This window comes from Somniosus microcephalus, unplaced genomic scaffold (genome assembly GCF_052327205.1).
Source record: "Somniosus microcephalus isolate GS21.2 unplaced genomic scaffold, FLI_Smic_1.0 unresolved_chr9, whole genome shotgun sequence".
Lineage (NCBI taxonomy): Eukaryota > Metazoa > Chordata > Chondrichthyes > Squaliformes > Somniosidae > Somniosus > Somniosus microcephalus.
In genome coordinates this window covers 22,450,906-22,465,416 of record NW_028225187.1, presented here as the reverse complement: position 1 = coordinate 22,465,416, position 14,511 = coordinate 22,450,906, and positions in this window count along the sequence as shown.

The window sequence follows — 14,511 nt, the reverse complement described above, 5'->3', positions numbered from 1 at the left end:
AGGGATCTGGGGGTCCTGGTGTATGAAACACAAAAAGTTAGTGTGCAGGTGCAGCAGGTGATCAGGAAGGCCAATGGAATCTTGGCTTTTATTGCAAGGGGGATGTATTGATTTCTTTGTGGGTTCAATGACGAGACATTTATGAAGGAGAATGAGTTTTAACCTAAAGTCTGTTCAACTCTTTATACAGCATTTACAGGAGACATTATGCTAGTGATGCATCTAGAACGAAACTGAAACTAAACTCAACTGCCTTGCTTGTCTCGGTCACATGACCTCTGCTGGTCAGGCATAAGTAATCAATACCTGCAAACATGCTATTAAGGCATCATAATCGAACAGGCAAATACCATCTCTATTTGCTGATATCATTACATATCCTTTTCTTAAAACAAATGTATTTTACTTTTAACTAACAACATGTTTTCTTTGTATTAATCTGCATTTTAACTGTAACACTTAATGAACTTACATTATCATTATCATGATCAAGGTTTTTTAACCTTGCTTTGTGTGTTCACATGAAATATGTCAATGCACTAGAACTTGAAGAAAGAATAAGATAACATTACTTCCTTCTATAACAATAATCCTTAAATTTGCTCAATCAGTCTCTCAGGAGGCTTCACGTGTCTTGAGGATTTTCTGATTGATTGTCCTTGAATCTGAGTTGTTGCCTCAGATGATTGGTTCTCAGCTGTGTGATCAGGTTGTTCAACAGTATCAGTCTCTTGACCTGCTGTGGCTGGTCCCATGAGAAGATCTCGACGATTTCTTCTCAGAACAGCACCCTCATCTGTCTGAATGGTGTATGATCTTGGTTGAACTTCACTCAGGACAGTTCCCTTCTGAGTCCATGTGTTTGTTTTGTCTTTGAACCTTACTTGGTCACCAGTGTGGAGTTCAGGTAGGTTTTGTGTTCCTCTGTCATAGTAGTACTTTTGCTTTTCTTTCTGTTGTTCTTTGAACTTCCTCACTTTCTCCCCCTCTTTTGTTTTCAGGAGGTTCTCCGGGATGGGTACGTTTGACCTTAGCCGACGTCCCATCAGGAGTTGGGCTGGTGACATACCACACTCGAGCGGCATTGTGCGGTATACAAGCATGCTCTGGTAGAAGTCAGTTCCACTGTCTTTTGCCTTGTACATCAGTCTTTTCACTGTCTGGACCGATTTTTCCACTAGTCCATTGGACTGTGGAAAGTGAGGACTTGACGTTGTGTGGACAAAGTCCCACTCTTTGGCAAAGTGTCGGAAACTTGCATTGTAAAACTGAGGTCCGTTGTCTGTGAAGACCTCGCTTGCCACAACATGTCTGGAGAATATGGCTTTCATACATGTTATCACAGCATCTGCAGTGGTGGTGTGCAGTCTACAAACGTCTGGATACAGGGAGTAATAGTCTGTGACTACAAAATAGTCCTTCCCTTGACATACGAATAGGTCAGCGCCTACCTTCTGGTAAGGTCTGTCTGGTGCTGGGTGTGGCTTTAGTGGTTCTACCGGATTGCTTGCTCGATATTTCAGGCATATTGTGCAGTTTGACACCTCATTTGTCACATCTTGGTTGATTCGTGGCCAGTACATCACCTCTCGTGCTCTTTTCTTACACTTTTCGATTCCCAGATGTCCTCCATGGATCTTTTTTAGCATCTCTCTTCTCAGACTCTTTGGGATAACTATTTTACTTCCTTTGCAGATGATGTCTTCGACCACTGATAGTTCCGCCCTGCAGTTCCAGTACTCTGCTATATCAGGTGAGCAGTCTTGCTTCATGTTGGGCCATCCATCCAAGATGCTTTTTCTCAGTCGTCTCATTGTTTCATCTTTGTTTGTCTCAGTCTTTATGAGCTCCATTTTGGCATCTGCTATGGGCAGTGCACTTGTGATCATGTCCACGTAGGCGTTCACTTTGTCATCCATTGTGGTGTTTGCGGGCTCACTTGGGTCTACAGCTCTGGACAACGTGTCTGCTGTATACATCAGCTTACCCGGTGTGTACGCAACATTCAGTGTATAGCGTTGCAGCCTGATCATCATTCTTTGTATTCTAAGCGGACAGCTATTTAGTGGCTTTTGGAACAATGCAATCAAGGGCTTATGGTCAGTCTCTACACTGATTGCTTGTCCTGCCACAAACTGGTGAAATCTTTCACAGGCGTATGTGATGCTGAGCAGCTCCTTTTCTATTTGAGCATATCGTGTCTCCGCGTCTGTCATTGAGCGCGATGCATATGCAATAGGTTGCCAGTAGTCATATTGTTGCAGAAGAACAGCACCGAGCCCACTCTGTGATGCACCTGATGATATCTTGATGGGTCTCGCTGGGTCATAAAACCTCAGAACTGGTTCCTCTGTGAGCAGTTTCTTTAGATCGCTCCATGACTTCTCATGCTCATGATTCCATTCCCATTCTATGTTCTTTTCAGTTAGTCTTCTCAGTGGCGCCATCTTTTCTGAGAGGTTGGATATGAATTTCCCCATGTAGTTGATCATTCCATTAAACCTCTGCACGTCCTTTTTGCATTGTGGCTTTGGCATATTCTCAATGGCGGACACCTTTCTGGGATCTGGTCTGATGCCCTCACTGCTAAGGATATCTCCCACGAATGTCAGTTCTGTCATCCCGAGCTGGCATTTCTCTCTATTCAGCTTCAGGTTTGTTTTCCTTGTTGCTTCCAGCACTTTTTTCAGTCTCTCGTCATGCTCAGTTCTCGTGGTTCCCCATACTATGATGTCATCCATTGATGTATCAACTCCCTCCAGGTGCTCATAGATCATATGGATAGTCTTGTGATACACTTCAGGAGCTGAGGCAATGCCAAATGGTAACCTTAGGAATCTGTATCTGCCAAATGGACTGTTGAACGTGCAGTCTTGAACTTGCTTCATCCAGCTTCATCTGCCAAAATCCTGATGATGCATCTAACTTGCTGAAATACTTTGCATTTGCAAACTGTGCCATGATTTCCTCACGTGTAGGAAGCTTGAAGTGCTCTCTCTTTATTGCTCTGTTTAGATCTCTTGGATCCATGCAAATTCTGAGCTTTCCATTCTTTTTGTCCACTACGACGAGGGAACTCACCCACTCAGTTGGCTCATCTATCTTCTGAATCACGTTCAGGCTTTCCATCCTTTCCAACTCTGCCTTCAGTTGCTTTTGAAGAGCAAACGGGACTTTTCTGCATGGATGTATGACCGGTGTCATACTTTTATCTACTCTGATCGTGTGTTCTCCTGGAATGCAGCCTAGACCCTTAAATAGGTCGTTGTACTCTTTCATGAGTTCATCATAGACTGTCTCTCCTTTGCTTTCCACAACGAGGACTCTCTTTACCAGGTTCAGTCTCTCACAGGCTTTTACACCTAGTATGGCTTGCACATCCTTTGGCACCACGATTAATGCTAGCGTGTGCTCTCTGTCCTTGTGTGTTACTTTGACAATGCATCTTCCTTTCACTGGTATATCAGTACCTGAGTATCCTGTCACTTTCACTTTTATTCCATGTATCTTTGGTCTGGGTCTAAATTTCTTAAAATCAGTCTCTGATATCACATTAACTTGTGCTCCAGTATCCAATTTAAATGGAATATGTATGTCATTCACTTTTAGTGTCAACATCCAGTCTCTTTCTTCTTTTTTGTTTTCAGACACAACATCTACATTGAACTCCTCTATCTCGCTTTCATCTACTGTATGGACCTTGCTTTGTTGCGCTTGGTTCTTACAGCAACGGGCATAATGGTTGTTCTTGTTGCAACTATTGCATGTTTTACCATATGCTGGACACTTTCTTGGTGGATGCTGTGTACCGCATCAACTACATGACTTTCGATTGTCCCTTTCATTTTTGTTTGCTGGCCACGCCTCTTTTTTCACATTGGCGCTCGTTTTGTTAAACGGTTTGTATCTGTTCTTTCTCACTGCATCCACATTGCAGCTACTGTCACTGAACAGCTCCTTTGCCTGCAACTTCACAGTCTCTGTAGCCCGACACAGTGCTATGGCTTTTCCCAGGTCTAGATCTTGATCTTTTAGCAGTCTTTCCCTTAGACCATTATCTGGAATACCACACACCAGTCTGTCTTTTATCAGCGAGTCTGTCAGTCCCCCAAATTCACATGTTTTGCTTCGGTTTCTCAGTTCAGTCACATACTGATCAATAGTCTCTCCCGTTTTCTGTACACATGTGAAAAATCTGTGCCTCTCAAACATCACATTACGTTTAGGTATGCAGTAGGCCTCAAACTGTTCCATTATTTTATCTAGTTTCATTCTGTCTCCATTAGCAACGAATGTGAAGTTATTATACACCTCCAACGCTTCATCACCCACGACATGTAAGAACAGTGACGATTTCCTTTTATTACTTTTCTCGTCAGCTCCGATTGCCGCTAAGTACAACCCCACACGTTGTTTGAACCTTCTCCAATTTTCAGCTACATTACCTGTCAACTGAAGCGTCGCCGGTGGGTGTAAACCTTCCATTCTTTCACTTCGTTAGCTATTCTCTAATGGTAAACAACGATGTTCTCTTTTGGCTTGCTAATCTGTGGATAGCTGATTTAACTTCGGACTTTTTCTCTTCATCTCTTTCAGCCACTTCTGGCACCATGTATTGATTTCTTTGTGGGTTCAATGACGAGACATTTATGAAAGAGAATGAGTTTTAATCTAAAGTCTGTTCAACTCTTTATACAGTATTTACAGGAGACATTATGCTGGTGATGCATCTAGAACGAAACTGAAACTAAACTCAACTGCCTTGCTTGTCTCGGTCACATGACCTCTGCTGGTCAGGCATAAGTAATCAATACCTGCAAACATGCTATTAAGGCATCATAATCGAACAGGCAAATACCATCTCTATTTGCTGATATCATTACAGGGGATGGAGTATAATAGCAGGGAAGTCTTGCTTCAGTTATACAGGGTACTGGTGAGGCCACACCTGGAATACTGCGTACAGTTTTGGTTTCCATATTTAAGAAAAGATATACTTGTTCTCGAGGCGGTTCAGAGAAGGTTCACTCGGTTGATTCCGGAGATGAGGGGGTTGACTTATGAGGAAAGGTTGAGTAGGTTGGGCCTCTACTCACTGGAATTCAGAAGAATGAGAGGCGATCTTATCGAAACATATAAGATTGTGAGGGGATTGATTGGGTGGATGCGGTGAGGATGTTTCCACTGATGGGTGAGACTAGAACTAGGGGGCATAATCTTAGAATAAGGGGCTGCCCTTTCAAAACTGAGATGAGGAGAAACTTCTTCACTCAGAGGGTAGTAAATCTATGGAATTTGCTACCCCAGAGAGCTGTGGAAGCTGCGACATTAAATAAATTTAAAACGGAGATCGACAGTTTACTAGCAGATAAGGGAATTAGGGGTTACGGGGAGAGGGCAGGGAAGTGGACGTGAGTCCAGGTTCAGATCAGCCATGATCCTATTGAATGGCGGAGCAGGCCCGAGGGGCCGTATGGCCTACTCCTGCTCCTACTTCTTATGTTCTTATGTTCTTATGTTCTGATACCTCTTTCCTCCTTGAAGACGTCCCTTAAAGCCTACGTCTTTGACCAAGCTTTCGGTCACCTGCCCTAGTTTCTCCTTATGTGGCTGGGTGTCTAATGAATTGTCCTTTAGTATGCCTGTGAAGCACCTTGGGACGTTTTACTACATTAAAGGTGCTATATAAATACAAGTTGTTGCTGCTGCTCTCCAAACAATGTCCCGACGTGTGTTAGGAGTCACGTTTTCTCCATGTTATTGCAGCGACGAGTGTGAGACTGGTGAGTGGTGCCAACGTTTGTTGGGGGAGATTGGAGGTTCATTACAATGGACAATGGGGGACGGTTTGCGATGATGAATGGGGAGTGGCAGATGCCAAGTGACGTAACAAAACTCACGACGCACTTGGTTCGAGTATAAAGCAAAGGCTTTAATCAACTTGTTTCAAAACACGGAGGTCTAGTTGTACTTCACTAGTCCCTGTCTTACAAAATGTCCCTGAACAAGCTGGGCCCACGGCCGAGTCTTTATACTCCTTGGACAGCGCCACCAGCTGACCGTCCAGTGTTATTTCATGAGTTGTTTCTTCATGTTGATGAGATTTATAACATCAAGTTTGGGTGCAGTCAGCTGGGCTGTGGGTCTCCTGTATCAGTACACTCCGTGGCTTACTTCGGACAAGGTAGCGGGACAATTAGGATGGATAATGTTGCTTGCAGGGGAACTGAGTCTTCTCTGTGGTCCTACACCTTCGGTGGATGGGGGACACATAACTGTGGTCACGGGGAAGATGCACAGGTAAGGACACAATTCCCCAAACGATCGGTCAACTATTATATGATTTGTAAGTTGTATTAACAAGGGTAACTAAAATCAAAGCACTTTATAGTTAATTAACTCAATTTGTCTTATACGAATTTTGGTAACTTCATTCATGGGATGTGGGCGTCGCTGGCAAGGCCAGCATTTATTGCCCATTCCTAATTGCCCTTGAGAAGGTGGTGGTGAGCCACCTTCTTGAAATGCTGCAGTCCGTGTGGTGAAGGTGCTCCCACAGCGCTGTTAGGGAGGGAGTCCCAGGATTTGGACCCAGCGACGATGAAAGAACAGAGATGTAATTCCAAGTCAGGATGGTGTGTGACTTGGAGGGGAACTTGGAGGTGGTGGTGTTCCCATGAGCCTGCTGACCTCGTCCTTCTAGGCGGAAGAGGTCGCGGGTTTGGAAGGTGCTGCCGAAGAAGCCTTGGCGAGCTGCTGCAGTGCATCTTGTAAGGTTCAAGGCATCAACATGAGAACATATAAATATAAGAATTAGGAGCAGGAGTTGGCCATACGACCCCTCGAGCCTGCTCCGCCATTCAATAAGATCATGGCTGATCATCGACCTCAACTCCACTTTCCCGCCTGATCTCCATATCCCTTGATTCCCCTAGAATCCAAAAATCTATCGATCTCAGCCTTGAATATACTCAAAGACTTAGCATTCACAGCCCTCTGGGGCAGGGAATTCCAAAGAATCACAACCATCTGAGTGAAGAAATTCCTCCTCATCTTAGTCCTAAATGGCCGACCCCTTATCCTGAGGCTATGCCACCTAGTTCTAGACACTCCAGCTGTGGTGTATGTAACCTGTTCCACCTTAAGAGAACTTAAGCCTGTTCCACCTTAAGAGATGTACTACTTTCTCTGGCTGCTGTATACGTAATACCGGTGGTGACCACCGGTATATAAGTACTGTGTAGTGATATTGTATTTAGTATAGTCCTGACCTCCAACTAGTAAAGACCTGTTGAAACTTTATTCTTGTAGTCTGTGTCAGTAATTAATCTTAATACAACTGGAACACACAGACTTAACAGTGGCGACGAGTCCGATTCTTACCCTGCGGCAGTTTATATCCACGGCGGCTTCGTCCACAGAACGGGCGTCGAAGAGATGCCTCCACCCTCATCACCCTGCTGGGAGACACGTCGCGCGGCAGGCATCGAGAACCCGGAGTGCAGAAGACATCCTGAACTCGAAGCCTCCATCAGCGGCAGTCAGCTATCTTCTTTCTACCTCGGTGGTGGGTAAGCCGGTCAGCAACGCGAGCAGAAAGTCGACCGCGTTGGCTGTACAGACGGGGGAGGAAGACGGAGGAATAAGGGCGGTGAGATCGATCGCGACCAGAGATAAGGGCCGGGCCGCATTTGGGCCGAAAGGCGCAGCGCGGGGACATCGATCGCGGCTGGTGATGAGGGCCGGGCCTCTTTCGGGCCAAAAAGGTGCAGCGTCTGGGGCGACTGAAGGCGCGAGAGCCGCGGTGAAGGCGAACGCAGCCGGTGCTAATAACCGGGCTGCAAGAAGGGCTGCGAGGCGCGACATCGGGGAAGCGCGAATGCCCGAGGGAGCCACGGTGAAGCGGAGACAGCGTCGGGGGAGTTACTAACCGCTGGGAAAGGGGAGCAGCAGCGGCACACCAAATGCCATTGCAGCCAGTGGGTGAAGACCGCCAAGCGCGGGAAAACCGCCATTTTGTAGGCGGAGGACGAAGACAAGAGCGGGAAGCCGCCATCTTGGGATAAAATTTAAAAATAAATAAATAAAATAAATTGCAACGATGCCTAAACATGGGAACATTAATACCTTTGATAGCGACATCGAAGATTGGGCCATATATGTAGAACGCATACAAAATTATTGTAAAGCAAATAAAATCCCAGATGCAGAGAAAGCACTAACTTTATTAAACTTAATGGGAGCGAAGACATATGGGCAATTGAAACATGTTATATCACCAGATGAACCGGCGGATAAGACGTTCGAGGAGATTGTTACTGTCCTGAAAAATCATCTAAACCCCACGCCGCTGATGCTAGCGGAACGATTTAAATTTTACAGCAGAAGGCAGCTGAAGGATGAAAGCAATGCTGAATATTTAATGGAATTGCGTAAGCTAGCAAAGTACTGTCAGTTTGGAATGGGACTAACAGACGCGCTAAGAGATAAATTTGTGTGTGGATTATTAAAAGAAGATACACAAAAGCGACTGCTCGAGGAGAATGAGCTGACGCTTGAGAAAGCGGTCACTATGGCAGCAGCACACGAAGCCACAGCGAGAGGCACGGCAGTAATGCAGCTATGGTCACCGGAACTCAGTACAAATAAATTGGGTTTGAGTACTGTAAAATGTTATCGTTGTGGAAAGACAACACACGATCAGAACCAGTGTTGGTTTAAAAACCAAGAATGCAGAACGTGTGGCAGGCTTGGCCACATAGCTAAAGTATGCCGGTCAGGAAAGAAGACCAGCAACAAAAAGTCACCGCAAGGAAAATACATAAAGGTGCACAAGGTGACAAAGACCAGTTCGAACGAACAGAAGTCAGATTCAGACGCTAGCAGTAATGAACTGGGTAGCTTAAGAGTACACAACGTTGGTAAGGATGCAGACCTCCAGACAATTTGGGTCACTCTTCAGATAGCAGGAGTCCAAGTAAAGATGGAATTGGACACTGGATCGGCATTGACGGTCATGAATAAGAAAGATTACAAAAGGTTATTCCAACATATTCCCCTACGGGATATGGAGATTATATTGAAAACATACACGGGGCAAAGAGTGTACCCCATCGGAAAGATAGAGGTAAAAGTGGTCCACAAGGGCGAAGAAAGCTGAGTAATGGACTTATATGTGCTACCTGAAGGAGGTCCACCACTACTGGGACGGGAGTGGATTAGGAAAATGAATATGGACTGGCACTCCTTAAAAGCACTAACGGTAGATTCCGGGGAAACAGATGTCAAACCTAAACGATTGTCCAAAATATTGGATGATGCTAAAGAGGTGTTCCAGCAAGGACTGGGAACACTGAAAGGAATTACGGCAAACATCAAGATTGATGAACATGCACAACCAAAATTTTTCAAACCCGGACCGGTACCCAATGCAATACGACCTACTGTAGAAGCGGAACTGGAAGCGCTAGAACGTTCAGGTGTACTGTCTAAGGTGGATTGGAGTGAGTGGGCTACGCCCATTGTTCCCGTTATGAAACGTCCTTCGAGCAACAAGCCAGGAGAACCAGGGAAGGTTTGCATCTGTGGAGATTTCAAGATCACCGTTAATCCGATGCTTCGCACGGTGCAGTATCCGCTTCCGCGGATTGAGGATATTTTTGCTTCGTTGTCTGGCGGGAAACACTTCACCAAGATAGACCTGGCACAGGCGTACTTGCAGATGGAGGTTGAAGAAGAGTCACGCCAGTACCTCACGATCAACACGCATAGAGGTTTGTACCGGTATAATAGGCTGGTTTCTGGAGTGGCATCGGCTCCGGCAATTTGGCAGAGGGCCATGGAGCAGGTATTACAGGGAATTCCAGGCACACAATGTTACCTGGACGATATTCTGATTACAGGTGATGGTGATGAAGAACACCTCGCAAACTTGGAACTGGTGCTCAACAGACTGAAAAAGTATGGACTTAGAGTTTATCGGCAGAAATGTGAGTTCTTTCAGAAGCGGATCTCGTACTGTGGTCATGTCATTGACTGGGAGGGGCTTCATAAGTCTCCTGACAAGATAGAGGCAGTTGTAAAGGCTCCCACTCCGGATAATGTCTCTCAGTTGAGGTCGTTTCTGGGATTGATTAACTATTACCATAAGTTTCTACCGAATCTATCCACGGTACTGCACCCGCTGAACGCTCTTTTACAGAAGGGGGTACCATGGGAATGGAGCGAAAACTGTAAGAAGGCATTTTGCAAAAGCAAAGAATTGCCACCTCAGAGGAAGTGTTGCTCACTTCAACCCGACACTGCCTATTCGGTTGGCTTGTGATGCTTCTCCATATGGTATTGGGGCAGTACTCTCACACAAGTTGCCAAATGGCACGGAAAGGCCAGTCGCGTTTGCATCCAGATCATTGACCTCCGCTGAGCGCAACTATGCGCAGATCGATAGGGAGGCTCTCAGCCTTGTATGGGGAGTGAAGAAGTTTAATCATTACCTGCAGGGCCAAAAATTCACACTTCTGACAGACCATCAGCCGTTGGTATCCATTTTTAACCCTAAGAAGGGTGTTTCGGTGATGACAGCACAGCGACTCCAGAGATGGTCCCTTTTCCTAGGGGCACATCAATATCAAATAGAATTCAAAGGTACAAAGCAGCATGGCAATGCTGATGGGTTGTCGCGCCTGCCACTACCTGAAGCAGAAGAGGCGACGAAAGTTGACCCTGTTGAGTTATTTCATTCGACCATCATTGAGTGTTTACCAGTCATCAATGCAAGTATTGAAAGAGAAACCAGGAACGACCCGACACTGTCCCGAGTTTACGAGGTGACAGTGAAGGGATGGCCAACACATGGTGATCCTCTGTTACCGGCATTCTCGGCAAGGCGAGACCAGCTGTCCGTCTGCCATGGTACTTTAATGTACGGGACAAGAGTGATTATTCCTCCCAAGTTACGGGAAAGATTTCTAAAGGAACAGCATGAAGGTCATCTGGGGGGAGTTAAGATGAAAAGTCTTGCTAGGGCTTATGTATGGTGGCCGGGCATTGACCAACAGATGGAGGAGTTGACAAAAAGCTGCGCTGGGTGCCAAAAAGTGCAAAATGCACCTCCGATCGCACTGCTACACCCGTGGGAATGGCCTTCAGCCCCATGGCAACACGTACATATTGACTTTGCTGGTCCACTCATGGACTCCATGTTCCTAATTGCGGTGGACGCACATTCCAAATGGCCAGAAGTGATCAAGATGAATACCACTACTTCAGAAAAGACAATTGCGGTGTTAAGAACAATATTCGCAAGGAACGGATTGCCAGAACAGATATGTTTGGACAACGGACCACAGTTCGTGTCGGAAGAATTCCAAAAATTCTTAAAGAAGAATGGGGTGAAACATTATACCTCTGCCCCATATCATCCGGCGACAAACGGGTTGGCCGAGAGATTTGTCCAAACATTCAAAAAGGCAATAAAGGCCATGAACGATGATCAGGTTCCGTTACAACACAAGGTGGACAATTTCCTAATGGCATATCGAAACGCCGCTCATGCAGTGACTAACCAAAGTCCTGCCATGATGTTTTATAACAGGAGGTTGCGGTCCAGGTTGGACTTGTTAAAACCAAATGTGCGGAGGGAAGTGGAAAACAAACAGTTCCGGCATATTAATAACAAGTCCACTTGATGTTTTGACGTAGGACAACCAGTGTTGGCAAGGGGCTATGGAAACGAAAAATGGCAGTCCGGAACAATTCGGGCCAGACAAGGACCTCTGATGTACACAGTAGATATTGGTAACAATGTGATAAGGCATCATGCGGATCAACTGGTAGAATCAAGAGCAAGGGTCGAACCCATGGTTGCGACAGAGACAACTGTGGAAGACGTTAATGAACCTGAAGCATCTACCTCGGCAGGGAATGTACCTGATGATGATGTCCAATACATAGGAAACCAACAAGAAGAGTCACCTCAGCAACAAGAATCAGAGACCACTGAAAGGCGTTATCCAAACCGAATCAGAAGGCCTCCTGAGAGACTGAACCTTTGGACTGTTTATACCTGAAGTTATATATGTATATCTGTTATTATGTTATGTTAAATGGGGATATGACTGTTAAGCTAAAAAGGGAGGATTGTGGTGTATGTAACCTGTTCCACCTTAAGAGAACTTAAGCCTGTTCCACCTTAAGAGATGTACTACTTTCTCTGGCTGCTATATACTTAATACCGGTGGTGACCACCGGTATATAAGTACTGTGTAGTGATATTGTATTTAGTATAGTCCTGACCTCCAACTTAAAAGACCTGTTGAAACTTTATTCTTGTAGTCTGTGTCAGTAATTAATCTTAATACAACTGGAACACACAGACTTAACACCAGCCAGGGGAAACAGCCTCTCAGCATGTACCCTGTCAATCCCCCCCTCAGAATCTTGTATGTTTCAATGAGATCACCTCTCATTCTTCTAAACTCCAGGGAGTATAGGCTCATTCTACACAATCTCTCCTCATAGGACAATCCCTCTCATCCCAGGAATCAGTCCAGTGAACCTTCGTTGCACCGCCTCCAAGGCAAGTATCTCCTTCCTTAGATAAGGAGACCAGAACTGTGCACAGTACTCCAGGTGTGGTCTCACCAAGGCCCTGTACAATTGTAGCAAGACTTCCTTACTCTCATACTCCAACCCCCTTGCAATAAAGGCCAACATGCCATTTGCCTTCCTTATTGCTCGCTGTACCTGCATGCAAGCTTTCTGTGTTTCTTGCACGAGGACACCCAAATCTCTCTAAACACCAACATTTGAAAGTTTCTCACCATTTAAACAATATTCTGTTTTTCTATTCTTCCTACCAAAGTGAATAACCTCACATTTCCCGACATTATGCTCCATCTGCCACCTTACTGCCCACTCACTCACTCTATCTATATCCCTTTGCAAACTCTTTGGGCTGGATTTTGATACTGGAGACGTGTAGGAGGTGGGACTACAACTTTAGGGGTTGTAGTCCTGCCTCCATCGAGTTGTGGCCAACCCACTCGATTTTCCCTTGATTGACCTTGTCGAACCCGCCCAGCGGGCTCAGCAGGCCAATTAAGGGACACCCGGCAACAGGTGACGTCACAGATTGACATTGCATCTGTCAAGAGCTTTTGACAGATGAAATATCAGCGTTTGACAGCTCTTTGAAGTTGTCAAACACTGACAGTCTATACTCTCAGTTAATTCCTTCAACTCAGGCTGATTTAGAGATCTCTCCAGAACAGAAAGCTGAATGCTGCAGATTTTGACAGCTCGCAGCCATTCAGCTTTCTGTGCCGGTGAGATGAGGGACTCCCGAGACCTGAGGGACGGAAGGCTGTAAAGGTAAGTAAAACTTCTTTAAACACTTTACACAGACCAAACACACTTACCTCTGCACTCATGCACCCATCACTCAACTGAACACCGGACATCTCGAACCCTCCAAGCCCTTCAGCCCGACGGTCCGCCTCGGCAACTTGGCGTGGTTCGGAGCCGTCGGGAATCCCACACTTCAGGGCTAAAAATAGGGATTAGGCTAAAAACTGCCTTTTAACTACCTGTTAACAGGCAGTTAATTGGCACTAATCCTCTTTCCGCCTCGGGGAGACGGGTCCCAGCACAGGTCGGGCATCCGCCTCCTTTGAAACTGGCATGGAGGCGGGTTGGGGGCAGGATGGGTTCGTGCCCCCCGATTTCACGATTTTAACCCCCCACACGCCTCCAATCCCGCCTCCGCGGTGTTAGATCCATGTATCTTAATGTTGTGTCCTTCAATAATCAGACAACAGACTGCAGGAACGATTCAACAGGTGTTTACTGAATGAGGGTTAGTCCAGAACTAACTGTACAGATCACTATTCAGGATTTATATACAGGTGTGGTCACTGCTGGTACTACAGTATACAGGAGCTGTAAAAAGTAGTTCTCCCCTTAAAGGTACATACATTACAATTCCTCCCCTTTTAGATTAACAGTACCATAACACTCATTTAACAATTAAATATCAACTAATTACAATTACCACTTTTAACATGCAACATTAGCTGAAAATAGTCTATTTATAAATTCAGTCTTTGGGGAGGCTTCCTGATCCTTTCTGGATAGTGCCTTTCCCGAGTGTCTTGCTCTTGGTGCGGAGGCGATTGTGGCCCCCTGTCGTTGGTTGGTTCATCAGCTTCTGATGCTACTGTTTCTGGGGTAGATGCTACCTGTACGTCGGGTTCATCACCAGGTATGTATGGGCGAGGCATGGGGTTGACTTGTTCCTGTGACTCTAGGATCTGGTCAGCATGGCATCTCACGATGCTCTCCCCAACGTCCACTGTGTACATTAGTGGGCCCTGCCGTGTGCATATCGTTCCTGGCTGCCATTTTTCTGTTCGGTAGTCGCTGGCCAAGGCTGGTTGCCCTACATTGAAGCTCCTTGTTGGCTTCTCATGGATGTGCTGGAAATGCTTACTCTCAACATCTCTTCGTACATTT